This window comes from Stomoxys calcitrans, chromosome 1 (assembly GCF_963082655.1).
Source record: "Stomoxys calcitrans chromosome 1, idStoCalc2.1, whole genome shotgun sequence".
Classification (NCBI taxonomy): Eukaryota; Metazoa; Arthropoda; class Insecta; order Diptera; family Muscidae; genus Stomoxys; species Stomoxys calcitrans.
In genome coordinates this window covers 199046721-199061879 of record NC_081552.1, presented here as the reverse complement: position 1 = coordinate 199061879, position 15159 = coordinate 199046721, and the positions used below count along the sequence as shown (strand labels likewise).

Genomic DNA, 15159 nt, shown 5'->3' with positions numbered 1-15159 from the left:
AAACCGTGATGCAGCCCATTTGCATCTTCGAACGTATTGCATGTTTTGTTCATTTTAAGCATATTAACTCAATTAGTGATAGGTTTGTTATGTTCAAACATGGTGTGACGTTAAATGAAGCATAACACATTATTATGGCCTTAGAATTGTATCACATTTAGTGTTTCGAGGCATAATTTCAAAATTAGTAACAGTGATTTGTTTTAATACTTCACGTTTATGCAAATGAGTTAAGAAACTCTTCCTAGTTGTCGCTTTAAAATACTCTCGGTTTTTGCAATCTTCATTCAGTGTTACAGACAACTATTGGAGGTTTGGATATCAACTTCGCATTTGACAACATGCAGCTCTATTCGATTTGGTCAGGCCTTGTATTGTTAGCCATATTCGTGGGTTCCTGCCAGGGTGTCTTCATGTAAGAATGTTTTTAAACATATCGAAAAATGTTTTTATCGTTTTTTTTTGTATTTTTCAGACCTTTAAATAAATTGAAACGCAAAAATGGGTAAATTGAAAGTGGCTAAGGATCAGGATTCTTGAAATAATCATGGAAACTTCTCGGACATAATGGTTTTGATATAATGTTAAAATTCAAAATTTTCTCTTTATAAACAAATTTTTGCAATGATTTCGAGTCAAAGAATTAATAGTTAAAAATAAATTTTTTTTCTAAAATGTAAGTCACTTTATATTAATGGACACAATCTTGTGTGTACTTTGTAAAACTCGATCGCTGACTGTATCTCATATTACTTCAAAAATGACTACGAATTTCTTCTTTGCGAAAAACTTAGTAATTAATTTTCTTTACAAAGTTTATACATAAACTTGCTGACCCCCAAACACATGGCCCCAAAATAGGTTATCATTTGGATATCAAATTCGTATTCCACTCCCAAATTCCTTTATTTGAGCCCCATATTGTGATGGTCACTAAAAAATTGCAGTGTGTGGGGTATTTTGGGAAAGGAGGGAAGACCCCCAGGAAATTGGTCCCAAAAATGGATATCAATTCTTACTCCACCCCCCAATACTTTTCATTTAGGCAAACATTGTCATGGTCGGTAAATATGTCCGATTTAGGGGTGTTTTGGGGATTGGGGGGTCGCCCAAACACTAAGCGCGGAAAATATTGGGTTGCCCAAAAAGTAATTGCGGATTTTTTAAAAGAAAGTAAATGCATTTTTAATAAAACTTAGAATGAACTTTAATCAAATATACTTTTTTTACACTTTTTTTTCTAAAGCAAGCTAAAAGTAACAGCTGATAATTGACAGAAGAAAGAATGCAATTACAGAGTCACAAGCTGTGAAAAAATTTGTCAACGCCGACTATATGAAAAATCCGCAATTACTTTTTGGGCAACCCAATATATCAGCAACGTGCTCTATTCTCATACATCTATATATCATTTATTTGAACCACATATTGCCATTGGCCTCAAAATTGGACATCAAATTCATTTTCAAATCTCATTTAAACTCCTTATTGCAAAAGTCAGCAAATATGTTCGGTTTGGGGTATTGGTCCTAAAAACTATAAATATTTAGTTCCACTCTCTTTACGACCCAAATTGTCTTGGTGAGCAAATACGTGCTATTTGGGGGTTTTTATGGTGGTGGGACATCCCCTAGTCAGTTGGTCCCTAATGTTGATATCAGATTCGTGGTCTACACCCAAATACCGTTAATTTGAGCCCCATATTTCCATAGTCGGCAAACATTACCGATTTGGGGGATGGGCGGCCACTCAGTGAGTTGGCCTTGAAAATATATAACGGATTCGTGTTCCACTTTAAAAACCCTCTTATTTGAGCCTCATATTGCAAAAGTCAACAACTACTTCCTATTTGGGTGGTGTTGTGGGGGTGGGGTGGCCCCATAGACACTTTTCCCGAATATTGATATCAGATTTGTGCTTTACTACCAAATACCTTTCATTTGAGCCCCATGTGGCTATGATCGTAAATGTGTCCCCTTTGGGGGAGGTTTTTGGGGAAAGGCGGCCCTACAAAGACTTGGTCTCATATTTGGATATCAGATTCTAATTCTACACTCAAATACCTTTTATTTAAGCCCCATATTCCTATGGTCAGTAAATAAGTCCTGTTTGGGTGGTGTTTTGGGGAAGGGGTGGACCCCCAGAAACTTGATGGCATATATGGATATCAGATTCGTATTCTACTCGCAAATACCTTTCATTTGAGTCCCATATTGCCATGGTCGGTAAATATGTTCGATTTAGAGTGTTTTGGGGGGTTGGGGTGGTGCCCCTAGCACTTGGTTCGACAAATGAATATCAGATACGTTTTCTTATCCTAATTACCTTTCATTTGAGTCCCATATTGCTGTGATTGGTGTAAATATATGTTTTGTAGGTTTTAGGGTGGGGCGGCCCCCCTAGGTACCCCATCCGAAATTTGGACACCAAATTTTTATTTTTTGGGGTACTATATGAGAGCACACAAAATTTCGCTTAAATCGCACTACCCATCTACGATATCTGGCGTTTCTGGAAATTAGGGTAAGGGGGAGGGTCCGTATTTGTATTTGTATTTCAAATTTCACAAGTCGGGTAATAAATTAAGCTTTTATGAGCTTCAGACCCTTAATAGGCATAGCGGTCTATATGACAGCTATATCTAAATACAGTTCGATTCGAACCATATATGGGACGGTTGTCAGGAGACCTAAACTACCCACTGTTTTTAATTTCAGCGAAATCGGATAAGATATATAGCTTTTATGGGCTTCAGACCCTTTATCGGCAGATCGGTCTATATGGCAGCTATATCTAAATATAGTCTGATCTGAACCACATTTAGGTCCTATGTTAGGAGGCGTAAAACTACTCAATGTTTCAAATTTCAGCGAAATCGGTTAAAAAATAAAGATTTTATGGGCTTTAGACCCTTTATCGGCAGATCGGTCTATATGGCAGCTATATCTAAATATAGTCCATTATGAACTACATTTGGGTAAGATGTCGGGAGGCCTAAAACTACTCACTGTTTCACATTTCAGCGAAATCGGATGAAAAATAAAGCATTTATGATCTAATGCCCTTTAGCGGAAAATTGGTCTACATAGCAGCTATATCCAAATATGGTCCGATTTGGCCCGTTAAAGAACTTAACCAGCGTGCATCAAAAAGACGTATCTGTGCCAAATTTCAGCTCAATATCTCAATTTTTGAAGGCTGTAGAGTGATTCCAACAGACGACCGGACACACACACGGACATCGTATAATCGGCTTTTATAATTTTACGACAATCCGAAATATATACACTTTGTAGGGTCGAATAGTGATATTTCGATGTGTTGCAAACGGAATGACTAAATAAATTTACCCCCTACCCTACGGTGGTGGGTATGAAAATGGGCTCCTCTAACGTTGACGACCCTCGCAAATGAAAAAAGAACCATGATCTGTGGATCTGCACCTGGAATGTAGGGCTCCATATCTTTTCCAGCCACCATCTAAAACTTCCTTTTGGAAGTCACAGTCCTCCTTGAAGATTAAGGGGCCGTGCTCGCTTCCTTCGTCGTTCCTAATCCGATTTTGTCTCCCTTCGCAAGACACTGTCTGGAGTCTGCATTGCGGGAGAGCTGGCTTGGTCTTCCCAGAGTACTTGAATGCGCGGAGCTCTTTTTCTTTTGCAGAGTTTTAGCAGTGTTATGCTCTTCGCGAGATCTGATTCTCTTTTCAGCTTCCGTAGAAGTGCTTCGAGTGTCAGTTCTTTCCCTGATGATTAATGTAGGAGTGTGTTCACAATTTAAATACAAAGTTACCAGGCCCCTGTTGTAAAACCGCTTATTTAGGAAATGGCTCAACTATCGCTTAGACGTTCAAAAATTTTAACCTCTTTCTTTCTAAGATCAAACATTTTATACCCTCCACCATAGGATGGGGGTATACTAATTTCGTCATTCTGTTTGTAACTCCTCGAAATATTCGTTTAAGACTCCATAAGGAATATATTGGGTTGTCGAAAAAGTAATTGCGGATTTTTCATATAGTCGGCGTTGACAAATTTTTTCACAGCTTGTGACTCTGTAATTGCATTCTTTCTTCTGTCAGTTATCAGCTGTTACTTTTAGCTAGCCATGTCTAGCCATGTCCGTCCGTCCGTCTGTCTGTCGAAAGCACACTAATTTTCGAAGGAGTAAAGGCAGCCGCATGAAATTTTGCACAAGTACTTCTTATTAGTGTAAGTCGGTTGGGATTGTAAATGGGCTATATCGGCCTAAGTTTTGATATAGCTGCCATATAAACCTATCTGGGATCTTGACTTCTTGAGCCGCTAGAGGGCACAATTCTTATCCGATTTGGCAGAAATTTTGCATGAGGTGTTTGATTATAACTTCCAACAACTTTGTTGAATATGGTTTAAATCGGTTCATAACCTGATATAGCTGCCATATAAACCGATCTGGGGTCTTGACTTCTTGAGCCACTAGAGGACGCAATTATTATCCGATTTGGCTGAAATTTTGCATGTGGTGTTTGATTATAACTTCCAACAACTATGCTGAGTATGGTTTAAATCGGTACATAACCTGATATAGCTGCCATATAAACCGATCTGGGGTCTTGACTTCTTGAGCCACTAGAGGGCGCAATTATTATCCAATTTAGCTGAAATTTTGTACAACGGCTTCTCTTATGACCTTTAACACACGTGTCGAAAATGAATCGGCTTATAGCCTAATTCAGCTCTCTTGTAAACCGATCTCCCTATTTTACTTCTTCAGTCCCAAAAGTGCGCAATTCTTAATAGATTTGGCTGAAATTTGACACAATGACTTCTACTATGGTCTCCAATACTCAGTTCAATTATGGTCCGAAATGAACCATAACTTGATATTGTTCCAATAACATACCAAGTATTTTCTTTTATCCTTTGTTTGCCTAAAAAGGGTTACCGTGGCAAGAGCTCGACCAATGCAATCCATAGTGGAGGGAATATAAGATTCGGCCCGGCCGAACTTAGCATGCTTTTACTTGCTAATTTTAAATCAGCAGATCACATCCCGAAACTTGGTGTCAGAGATTGGAGAAGGAGCGCAGATGGGACAAGTGTACCGTCATGGCCAATTAGAGAAATTAATATCCAAATATATTCATACCTTAACCATATTTCCCACAGATATCGATGGATACAAAAAGATTCTCTGTTCCATATTTCATTCAAATCGAATGAACACTGCGACTTCAAAGGACTCAAGACTTCAAATCTCGAGATGGATTTATATGACAGTTGTTCGGTACTAATACTCGATGTCGATGTGCCAATTACAAAATCGAAATCGAGTCCCATCCAACGGTGGTGATTGTAATATTCTCAATATACCTTAATTTTCTGAAACAGCATACTTTTAATGGCATTTTCATGTAAAAGTAATCTTGAATTTCAATAAATGCGTCCCTTTTGTTGTTGTTGTTTTTATTTCTTTTTGGTAATCAGTCATTTGTATGCATACATACAAAGGACTTCCAAGAACATCCCAACAAGAATGTATAAATAAAAACTTTCTGAACTCGTTTTTTCTGGCTTGCGCCCTTTTCACAGCTTCCAGAGGTTGGCTCGAGTGTGAATAAATGGGATACAATTAGGTGTACCACAAAAATTACATTAACATATTAAAGTTCATGATATGTACAATTTCGTGATACAAACATTTCATTTATTTAACCATGCCAGCAGGAGAATACAGAATATACATATGATTATATACATATGTATATTCAAGCAAACGCAAATTTGCTCATCAACATTCCATGAAGGAACAGGGGCAAACTTCTTACATATCTGCGAGTGTAGTTCTGTTTAAGTTTTCGCTCAATTATATGGGGCCTCCTTTTCTATGCCGAGTCAGAACGGCGTGCCGTTCAGCTACACCACTTGTTAGAGAAGTTTTAACATGGCTGGTTACCTTACAAAATTCAAGATCTGAGATCGGTTTATGTGGCAGCTATATCAGGTTACAAACCGATTTGAACCATACTTTTCACAGTTTTTGGAAGCTGTAGTGGAATACTTCGTACAAAATTTCAGCCAAATAGGATAAGCATTGCGACCTGTAGATGCTTAAGAAGTCAAGACCTGAGATCGATTTATATGGACTGACTAGCTGACTAGCCGGGCCCGCCCCGCTGCGCCTTCTTTTACTTTATATGGAACAAAAGTTTCCTTGGAATATTTATTTTCGACAATTAAAGATCTTTTAGTGAAGTACCATGCTAACTTGACTAACAGTTTAACAATATAAGTGCCTTTGTCTGAATCCCATATGATCTTTATTGGTCTACGAATTTAAGTTTGGATGTAAGGTGTACTCCATACTTCAATACTTCATTTCAGACCGATAATCTCATGATGTCTGATTTAGTGGTGTTTTAGGGGGAGAGGTGGTCCCCCAGATACTTGGCCCTGAAAAAATATCAGCATCGTGCTCTTCTCTAAAATACCATTTATTTAAACCCCATATTGCCATAGGCTTAAGAGGAGTTTACAGGATGAGGCGTCCCCCAAATACATTGCCTCAAAATAGGTTATCAAATTCGTTTTCTAATCTCAATTACGTTTCATTTGAGCCACATACTGGCATGGCCGAAAAATGTTAACCCTTTGGGGAAGGGGTGATGCCCTCAATATATAGTCCTACATTTAGATATCAAATCCGTATTCTACTCCCAAATACCTTTATTTGAGCCCCATATTGCGATGGTCACTAAAAAATTTGAGGTATTTTGGGAAAGGGGTGGACCCCCAGACAATTGGTCCCGAAAATAAGTATCAATTCTTGCTTACTTCCCAATACCTTTCATTTAAGCTCCACATTGACATGGTCGGTAAATATGGCAGATTTAGGGGTGTTTTGGGGATTGGGGTGGTCGCCCAAATTCTAAGCCCGGAAAATATATCAGCAACGTGATCTATTCTCATATATCTATATATCATTTTTTTAAACCCCCTACTGCCATTGCCCTCAAAATTGGGTATCAAATTCGTTTTCTAATCTCATTTAAACTCCTTATTGCAAAAGTCAGCAAATATGTCCGGTTTGGGGTATTGGCCCTAAAAACTATGAATATTTAGTTCCACTCTCTTTAAGACCCAAATTGTCTTGGTGAGCAAATACGACCTATTTGGGGGTTGTTGTGGTGGTGGGACGTCCGCTAGACAGTTGATATCAGATACGTGGTCTACTCCCACATACCTTTAATTTGAGCCCCATATTTCCATAGTCGGCAAACATGACCGGCTTGGGGGATGGGCGGCCACTCAGTGAGTTGGCCTTGAAAATATATATCGGATTCGTGTTCCACTTTAAAAACCCTCTTATTTGAGCCTCATATTGCAATAGTCAGAAAATACTTACTATTTGGGTGGTGTTGTGGGGGTGGGGTGGCCCCATAGACACTTTTCCCAAATAGTGACATCAAATTCGTGCTTTACTCCCAAAGAACTTTCATTTGAGCCCTATATTGCTATGGTCGTAAAGTTGTCCCCTTTGGGGGATGTTTTTGGTGAGAGGCGGCCTCCCAAACACTTGGTCCTATATTCGGATATCAGATTCGTATTCTTCATTAAAATACCTTTTATTTAAGCCCCATATTCCCATGCTCAGTAAATAAGTCCAGTTTGGGGGGGTGTTTTGGGGAAGTGGTGGACCCTCCGAAACTTGGTCCCACATTTGGATATAAGATTCGTATTCTACTCGCAAATACCTTTGATTTGAGTCCCGTATTGCCATGGTCGGTAAATATGTCCGATTTAAGGGTGTTTTGAGGCTTGGGTTGGTCCCCCTAGCACTTGGATATCAGATACATTTTCTTATTCTAAATACCTTTCATTTGAGTCCCATATTGTCGTGATTAGTCTAAATAAATGTTTGGTAGGTTTTAGGGTGGGGCAACCCCCCTAGGTACCCCATCCGAAATTTGGATACCAAATTTTTATTTTTAGGGTACTATGTGAGAGCACACAAAATTTCGCTTAAATCGCACCACCCGTCTCCGAGATCTGGCGTTTCCGAAAATTAGTGTAAGGGGGAGTGTCCGCCCCCCCTTTAGATATCAAAAAATGTAGTACCATATTTTCACCACGGGGTCATTATGCACCATCTGTGAAAATTTCAAGAAAATCGGTTCAGCCGTTTCTGAGTCTATAAGGAACACACAAACACACAAACAAACAAACCTACAAACACAAATTGATTTTTATATATAAGATATGGCCAATTCACAATCCCAACTAACCTGCACTAATAAAAAGTATTTGTGCAAAAATTTTATGCGCCTAGCTTTATTCCTTCGAAAGTTTGAATCGACATGGCTGAATCGACTTAGAATGTCAAAACGATCAAAAATATATATACTTTGTTGGGTCTCAGATCATATTTCGATGCGTTACAAACTGAATGACGAAATTAGTTTACCCCCATTCTGTCATGACTTCTAACAACTGTACCATGTACGGTCCAAATCGGTCTATAACCTGATATAGCTCCCATATAAACCGATCTCCTAATTTGATTTCTTGAGTCCACGGAAACCGCAGTTTTTGTTCGATGTGGATGAAATTTTGCATGTGGTGTTCTGTTTTTTTTTTTTCACAAATACTTCTTATTAGTGTAGGTCGGTTGGGATTGTAAATGGGCCATATCGGTCCGTGTTTTGATATAGCTGACATATAAACCGATATTGGATCTTGACTTCTTGAGCCATTGGAGGTCGCAATTCTTATCCGATTTGGTTGAAATTTTGCATAAGGTGTTTTGTTATGAATTCTAACACTTATGCTAAGTATGATTCAAATCGGGTTATAACCTGATATAGCTGTCGTAAAAATCGATCTGGAGTCTTGACTTTTTGAACCTGTAGGGGGCGAAAATATTACCCGATTTGGCTAAAATATTGTACAACGGCTTCTCCCATGACTTTCAACATACGTGTTAAATATGGTTTGAATCGGTCTATATCCTGATACAGCAGTCGAACGCACAACTTTAGCCGCTTGAAATTTTGCACAGATACCTAATGTTGATGTAGATCTGTGAGGACTACAAATGGGCCATATTGGTTCAGATTTGGACACCTATCCCCCGATTTGATTTCTTGAGGCCCTAGAAGCCTCAATTTTCATCCGATTTCTAACAAAGACTTGAGTTATGACTTTTAACGTCCATGCCAAGTATGACCCAAATCGGTCTATAAACAGATATAGCCCCCATATAAACTGATCCCCGGATTTGACTACTTGACCCTTTCGAAGCCTTATTTTTGCTCCGATTTCGCTGAAATTTGGAAAAAAGACTTGAGTTATGACTTTCAACATCCATGCCAATTATGAATAGGTCTGTAAACAGATATAGCCCCTATATAAACCGATCCCCGGATTTGACTTCTTAAGCCTTTAGAAGCCTCAGTTTTCATCCGATTTCGCTGAAATTTGGAACATAGACTTGAGTTATGACTTTCAACATCCATGCCAATTATGATCCGAATAGGTCTATAAACAGATATAGCCCCCATATAAACTGATCCTCGGATTTGATTCGACATGGCTGAACATAATACAATTTTACTTCTTTTATTTCCATTGGTATATAGAAAGTTCTTAAAGATTTGGTCACAAAATTCTCAAATATTCACTATCATTCATATTTTGGTCTCATATATTTGAGAATGTACTCAAGCTTTGGTATTTTCCATTAAAAAACATTGATTTTTCCTTTTTCAAAGTGCTATTCGCATAGCAGTTCTAAAAGAATAGCCATAGAAGGTGAGAGACAAAGATCAAATAAACGGAAACTTACCTGACGTTGATGAAAGTCCACCACACCGGAAACAGCAGATGCTTTTAATTCAACCACAGACATTTAAACACACACACACTCAGAGACAAACAGACACTGGATGATGAGTGGCAGCAGTATGGTATTCAGCGATTAGAGCTTTCTCAATAGCACAAAAATACACACCAATACACTCTCTCTAACAGGTATATAGCAAATTTGTAGTAAAAGAAACCTGAATGTCGGATGTTTGCTGTTTGTTTGGTTACTCCTTTTGGAAGCTTCTTTTGGTATGCTTTAGCCACGAGCCTATCAACCAAGCCAGTTTGGTTTGTTGGCCAAAATCAACAAACAAAGGTATGGCGGAGGAGTGGCTTTCAAATGAATAGTTTTCTTCGACCAGGTCCACTCGGTGATGGTGATGATGACGATGGTGGTGGTGATGTGATGTGATGGGACCACCAGCGATAATGGTCAAAGTAGGGACAAGGCCTTGTAAAATACAGCTTCTGACTTAAAGTGTTAGCGCAACAGAGGGTGTGGTTGGTAGGTCAGTTGAAGTTTCGAATCCTTTGGCACTTTCTTAGTATTGGAATGAAATCCTCCGGCGTTTTGATGCTGGTTGATGGGTGTTGTGGTTGTTTGCCTTTATTCGATGGTTCGAAAATAAATTAAATTTAATGGCTTTTAAAGCATTTGTGTGTGTTGAGGTGTGTGAAGGCGGTATTTTGTTTGTTTGTTACGTTTGCCAAAAAGGATATGTCTGCCTGGATATACATATGTATGTGTGGCTATGTGGCTATGTGGCAAGACACTTATTCAGTTGGTTTGTAGGTGGTTAGGTAGGTAGCTAGGTAGGGGGTAAGTTGAGGTCTTTGGTTTTCAATAATGGACGGTGTTGTTTGGTGGGCCCAGATTGGTGAGTAGAAAGTTTAACTAACCCTTTTTGCAGGGTTTATAGCCTGTTCTCTGCTACTTTTCTGTTTTGTTTTTTTTTGCTCCAAATTCCAATGACTAAGTAAATCAATGTTTGGCACTCAATGCTTGATTTCTTTTTCGTTGGCTTAATAATCAATTGGGAATGACTAGGCTTTGAATGGCCTCCTCTTGCCCCTTCTTTGGCTAAGGTTATCGTCGATTTAATATTTCAACATATACTCGTAACTCAGCTCATGTACTTGCTGTTGGTTGGGTTTGGATCTCTCTCTCTGTGTGTGTATGTATGTGTTTGTGTTTTTTAAGTATGTTGGCACTTGTTTCAAAGTTGCAGGTTTTCGTTTTGCTCACTTCTTTTTTGCTCTGTTCCTTTAGTTTCGCAGTTAATAGAATTCCCAGAATTTAACTTTGCTACTGCCTCAATGACTCTTCATACTGCTACATGAAATCCCAAGGAAAATGATTCCTTCTTTTCCTTGCTGCTTTCCTACCAGTTTGACCGAAAGAGTTTGGTGGTAAGGGATGCCTGGTGTTTTGAGGCTGAGCCAAAAGTGTCAGAGAATACCCCAACAAGTTTGATATTGGCTGTGTTTCACAGTGGCAAATGTTTTTAAAAGTTATGTCCTGCTGAGCTGCACCGACGATGGATGCCGGAGCTGTTGTTTTTTCCACTTTTTGTGGCCTACTCGACTCCACAACTCTTTTATTCCCTAAAGAGGAAGGCAGCACAAGAGGAACGTGGTTTTTGGGTAGTTGCTGGTGCTGCTGCTGTTTTTCTTAACACTTTAGCCGATTTTGCTGTGAGCTTCCTGCCAGCTTATTTCTTCCGTTTATTTTGTTTCTCTTCTTGGAGGAGCCTTTTTTATGGAATTTTTCTACACGCTGCTTCTAAAGATGATCTAAAATGTTTTGTTTAAGCCCAAAGGTGGCTTTTGGTACATCAAGCATCTTTAATAAACCCTTCGCTGTAAGGGCGGGCTGGTTGGTGTGTAATACCCTCAGGCAGCGAAAGTAGGAGTTGGACTACTTAAGTATGCCAAAGACGTGTTTGGGGTAAGCAATGAGAAAACCTCACTTGCCTTGGCTTCGATGCCAGCTTTCTTTTCTCTATGGATTGTGTTTTGGGGCATGAGGTGGGGAGAACAATTGGACCTTTGTGTTTTGGCTTGCACCTAAGCTTCTTGGCGCCTGGAATTTAATATTTTGCCTTCGTAGTTCAGCTTTAAATCTCTTCGGCGCTTTTGGTTTAACCATTAAATGAGCATTACGTTTCGGCTGTCATTTATGAATATTTATTCCATTTGAATTTTTTTTCGGCTTTACGCTCTTGAGGCTTGGTTGGTGTTTTACACACCTTAACTTTACATTTACAGTGCTTGGGGTTATTTTTGTTTTCTTTCGTTATCCTGTTTATTTCCCTTTGACAGAGGTTTCCCCATTAAATTCGCTTCACCGTAGGTACTTGGTTGGCATTATCATCATAATGTCTGCAAAGAATGTAGGCAAAGAAATAGAAGAACAGAAGTTTGAAATAAATTAAAATTTTCTTAATGCAAAAGGCCGTTTTTTTTATCGTCTTTGGGTGTTATGGAAATCATTAATTTAATAAAGAAAGAAAGTTTTGGAATCATGGCGAAAGGTGTTTTTCTGCGTTTGCTACGTGAGCAATCTTTTTTAATGCACAAAACGTGCCACTATGCAGGTTAAAATAGAAACGTAACGGTCGATTGAGTTATAAATGATTTGCCTTCTATTCCTGTTGCCTAAATAATAAGCCCAGTGATAATCATTCAAAAATAAATATGAATGGATACTCAAGCAAGACATAATCAAAACTTTCTAAGGCAAAGGGCCACAGAGAAGCCATCTTTTCCTCTAAGCGTTGAGTGAAATCGGATTAATGTTAAGCTCTATGTTAAAAATTCTTAAAATCTTAGTTGTAGTCGAAAATGAGATTAGTCATATATTGTCTTCTTTTATATGGCAAGTTGGTTAGGTTAGGGTGAAAAGAGAGTGCGGATATTAATCTGCCCATGCCTCACCTAAGCCTCGAAAGAGAAAATGTAAATCAGGAATTTCGCACTACTTACAAAATCCCTAATTTTCATACCACGCTCCACGCAAGTTGTTTCATGTCTGGTATTGTGTGTCCACCTATGTGCCGGTGTCTGTTAGTCGCGAAGCCGCAACATGACATAGGAAATGCTCCAACGTCTCATTTTACACATGCCATAAGTTGCTGCACCGGTTTTGCATAAATGAGCTCGTAGTCCCGGCCGTCACGGGGTAACTACGAACACCACACAGGCTGGAACTTTGAGCTCCGACTGGTGTGGTGTCCATTGTGACCACGGGAAGCTTAGCTATAATCCGCGCCCACATGGAAAGCTCTGTTTTTATGCGGAGAAGCTGCAAATGCGGCCACGGGCAGTCAGCGATTTTCGAGAGGAGAGTCTCAGTGGGGAGTCAGGTGGCACTCGCTCTTAATTCAATACTGAGTGCCAATGATACTCGAGATGACAAGGCGAGTTATTGGCGCCTTCAAATAGCCAATGGCCAACATCAGCGTCTGTTGCCAGGTTAAGGCCGGCTGGAGGCGAGCGTTGGATCTTGGAGCAAGCGGGTCACCCCAACGAGGAATACATGTGCAATCCCACAAAACCCATGTGGTTGGGGCGCTGGGCCAGTAACACGCCCCCGGAAAACTATGAGAACTACCATGAGAAACAAAGGAATAGTAAAACCGGACCCCTCTCCAACGTAGACGACCCACGAAAACAAAAAAAGGACCATGATTTGTGGATCTGCACCTGAAATGTCTGCACTCTTTATAGAGAAGGTGCAGTATACGCGCTGGTGGATGTATTAGAGAAGTACAAGGCAGATATTACCACCTGGGCTGGGAATGGCGTCACTACAACACCAAACGGTGACGAACTATACTATAGCTGCCGTAACACGAGGCATGAATTTGGCTGTGGATTTGTGGTTAGTCGGAGACTGAAACACCTTGTCTCCAGCTTTACTTCGGTGGATGAGGTGGCTAGCCACAATCCGCTTAAAAGCTAAATTCTTCAACATCAGCCTTATTTGTGTCCATGCCCGACTGAAGACAAGGACCAGCAGACCAAGGATATTTTGTACGACCGCCTAGAGAGAGAATATGACCGCTGCCCCGCCCATGATATTAAAATCTTTTTTGGGAGATTTTAATGCGAAGATAAGAAAGGAAGACATTTTAGTTTAGCCTCCACGACATAACGCCCAGTAATGGGTAGAGGCTGATAGATTTTGCCGCGGCGAAAAACATGGTAGTAAGCCGCACCACATTTCAACATAAAATATTCACAAAGCTGTCACTCGATCAAAACACGGATCCAAATTGACCACCTTGTGATAGATGGAAGACATTCATCCGTGGAGCGAATATAGATTCGGGCCATTACTTTGTTGCAGCAAAGGTTCACACCCGTTTGAACATGGCGAGGAAAGTACGATCTGACACTACACGGAAGCTCGACATTGAGAAACTGCAAACACAACAGATGGCAGCGGCATACTCCACTCGACTGAACCAACTGCTTGATGAAAGCACTCCTTGTTCCGATGATATAATGGCGCAGTGGCAAACTATTGCCCACTTCATTGAAAATGCCGTGAAATCCGTACCTGGGTACCGGAAGCCTCCCCAAGATACCCATGGTGTGACCAAAAGTGTCGAGATGCAACTGAAGCCAAGAATGCGGCATATAGAGCAACCCTGTGATCAGTAGCAACGCGCCAGATGAAGGAGATGTATCGGGAGAAAAGGAGAGAGGAGAAACGTCTATTACGCAGAAAGAAAAAGGAAATGAAAAGACGTGAGTTTGAGTGAATTGAGATGTACAGGAGTCAGAATAAAGTCCGAAAATTCTACCAAAGAATTAAACATCAAACCGATGGCTTTGGTGCAGGCACATCCTCCTGCAGAGACAAAGAAGGAAATGTGGCAACTGACACAGATAGCATGCCGAGGATATGGGAGGAACATTTTACCCAACTGCTAGTGTCCGATGTTGGCGGTGAAGAGGATACCGCAGAACCAATCAATGATGATGTTATAGAATGTTTACCTCCTAGTGAGAATGAGGTTCCAGAAGCTGTGACCCAACTAAAGAACAACAAGGCAGCAGGAGCCGAGGGGTTACCCGCTGAACTATTTAAGGCCGGAGGCGGCACGCTGATAAGGCGTATGCATCAGCTTATCTGCGCAATCTGGCAAGTCGTAGCCAATTAAAGTAAAGTAAGATTGGACTTCTTGAGTCGTTGTAAGCCGGAATTTTCCGATTTGGCTGAAATTTTGCATGCGGTATTCTGTTACGACTTTCAACAACTGTGCCAAGTATGGTCCAAATCACTCTATAACCTGATATGGCTCCC

At 40.0% G+C, this 15159-nt stretch overlaps 1 protein-coding gene and 1 long non-coding RNA gene across 2 annotated transcripts in view; one reads left to right on the top strand and one right to left on the bottom strand.

Annotated features, from left to right (window-relative positions):
- Positions 1-15159, top strand: part of LOC106088126 (uncharacterized) — a 527532-nt gene that overhangs the window by 24448 nt on the left and 487925 nt on the right. The window lies entirely within an intron of this gene.
- LOC131998144 (uncharacterized) overlaps positions 11097-15159 on the bottom strand; it is a 195235-nt gene continuing 191172 nt past the window's right edge. The window contains exon 3 of the long non-coding RNA XR_009398607.1: positions 11097-12227. This is a non-coding gene — a long non-coding RNA (uncharacterized LOC131998144). The remainder of the gene's footprint in view (positions 12228-15159) is intronic.